Source organism: Myotis davidii, unplaced genomic scaffold, assembly GCF_000327345.1.
Source record: "Myotis davidii unplaced genomic scaffold, ASM32734v1 scaffold846, whole genome shotgun sequence".
NCBI lineage: Eukaryota > Metazoa > Chordata > Mammalia > Chiroptera > Vespertilionidae > Myotis > Myotis davidii.
In genome coordinates this window covers 68,477-71,038 of record NW_006297017.1, presented here as the reverse complement: position 1 = coordinate 71,038, position 2,562 = coordinate 68,477, and the positions used below count along the sequence as shown (strand labels likewise).

The window sequence follows — 2,562 nt, the reverse complement described above, 5'->3', positions numbered from 1 at the left end:
ACCAGAGAAATTAGAGGGTCCAATTTCCCCAACACTAGTGGGCATGGGGTGGCTCATGTGATATCTTCAGAAAAAGAATTTTCTAAGTTTTGCACAGGAGGATGAATGGTTCTTAGTGGTGTGGAGTTACATTCCTAGGGTTATAAAGTCCCATATCCCTTAACCCATCCCCAGGGGGATGGGTAGGAAAATAGCTTACAATTTCTCAAATATATAAATAATAGATCTCATTTTCTACAAAATGAGATTGGAAGAAGGGCAGTTGTGGGTCCAGCAAAGCCAAAAGGAGGCCCAGTGTCCAGAGCTTCTGTGCCATGTTGCAGCTGGGTCCAGTTCAGCATCAGGTGAATTAAAGTCCATTGTGTGGATCCTCCATGGCCGTGGGCCACATGGGCAAATGCAAGGGAGTGCGCCCCCTGCAACAGGAGTCACAGGAATACCAGTACAGGCAAGCAGAAGAGGCAAGAGAAAGAACTCCCTTTGTTCAGGAGTTTACTAAATATGCAGGTTTCGCACCCTTGCAGTGCCTATACCTATTCTGGTTAATTACCTGTTCCCAGGTGCGACTGATAGTCAGGTAAGCACCTTCCCATGTCACTCAGACTTTATTAGGCAGGGTCTGTTGTCCATTCCCTTCCCCCAATGACCAGTTGGGAACAGACGTAAAGAGTGTTAAATTAGCAGAGCTGTATAAATGGCATGCCTATATTATTTAGTATTCCCTTTACTCCTTTCTAGTTAAATCATAACCAAGTTATTAGCACAGATCAATAGAATGTGTAAATTTTTTTTTATCTTAAATTTGATCCTTGAAGATCTAGAAAGCTATTCGCAACTAGGATGGCCATAAGAAAAGATTATGCTCCTCTTTATTTTACCAACATCAGAGAGAGTCCTTTTAAATGTCCAAGATCTAGTTCACAGAAGAGTCCATGAAGAACTAAGAAATTAAAATTAGGAGCAAATTTCCACAGGTTTTTTTTGGTGTTTTTTTTATACTATTCTAGGAATCGATTGCAAGAGAAGTGACTTTTATGGTCATTGAAAGTGATCATAAAAACTGTCTTGGCAAATGTCAATATAATTTCACTCTAAATAGATAAAGGAGGAGAAAGCACTGAAAGGGGGATGGGTAGGAAAATAGCTTACAATTTCTCAAATATATAAATAATAGATCTCATTTTCTACAAAATGAGATTGGGAGGGGAAAAGGGGGAAGGGAGAAAAGAAATGCAATAGAATGAATTGGCAGCTCTAAAGGTATTGATTGAAAGTATTCCTGAGTTACTTATCAACATCAACAATAATAATAATAACCATAACAATAATAACCACGACAAAAATTACAGTTGACTGAGTATATACTAAAAACTACAGTAAGTGTTTTACAGGCATTTTCCACTTAATTTTCAAAACAGTTCTATGAAATTACCATTTTTTTTCTACCTACAAATACAGAAACCAAGACACAAAGTTTAAACAACCTGTAATTGAATTAATAAGAAGTTTAATTTGAACAGGGAAGTTTAACATAAAGAATTGATAACTAGCTCAGCAGGAGTGGCTTAGTGTTTGAGGGTTGACCTATAAACCAAGAGGTCATGGTTCAATTCCCTGTCAGGGCACATGCCTGGGTGGCAGGCTGGATTCCCAGTAGGGGGTGTGCAGGAGGCAGCCAATCAATGATTCTATCTCATCATTGATGTTTCTATCTCTCTCCCTTCATCTCTGAAATCAATAAAAATATATTTTAAAATAAGAATTGATAACTAAAACTAAGACATTAACTCATATGAGGCACCGAAAACCCTAAAAACACAGGAATAGCAGGATAGGAAGGAACCACTAACTTTAGGCTGAAGGAGAACTCACAAGGAAGGAACAAATATGTAGGAGCCCCACTCTCCAAGACCGAGATCCAGACCTCTTTGAAGAAATGGGCTGTGGTCCACTGCCTATGAGAGAAGACTGCCTGGTTCCAGGTGGGGGCTGGAGAGCAGGAAACAGCTAGCTGGGACACAAGTGAAACTCTGGCCTGTGTGTAGCACCGAGTCTGCCTGTTATTAGCAGAGAAACCACAGCTAGCAGCTGTGTTTCAGGCAGCCATGCCATATGACCAAGAAGTAAACCAGAAACATGGGAAAGAGGAAGAGGCTCCTGCCTCTTGCATGGTTCCTCCAGCTCCCTCTACCCCAATAAGGCAAACGCTGTTCTGGCTGGAAATCAACAAGCAATGGAACAAACTCCAGCTTCTGTATCACAAAGCAGGGAAGAAAGGCATGGGTTTAGTTGGTAGCTGGTACAATCTATGACTATAAACATTGTAATTTAAGAGAGCATCATTGCAGAGAATTTTCATATTTCAAAAATTTACCTGGAGTTAAGCCACTTTAAATATTTTTCATTAATTAAGATTTATTGTTCAGATTATTACAGTTGTTCCTCTTCCCCCCACCCCCTGCCATAGCTCCCTTCCATCCGGTTCACACCCCACCCCATGCCCTTACCCCCCGCCCCACTGTTCTCATCCATAAGTGTACAATTTTTGTCCAGTCTCTTACC

General features: G+C 40.6%; 1 pseudogene; it reads left to right on the top strand.

The window, feature by feature from the left end:
• Positions 1-374: 374 nt before the first annotated feature.
• Positions 375-2,562, top strand: part of LOC102764763 — a 17,979-nt pseudogene continuing 15,791 nt past the window's right edge.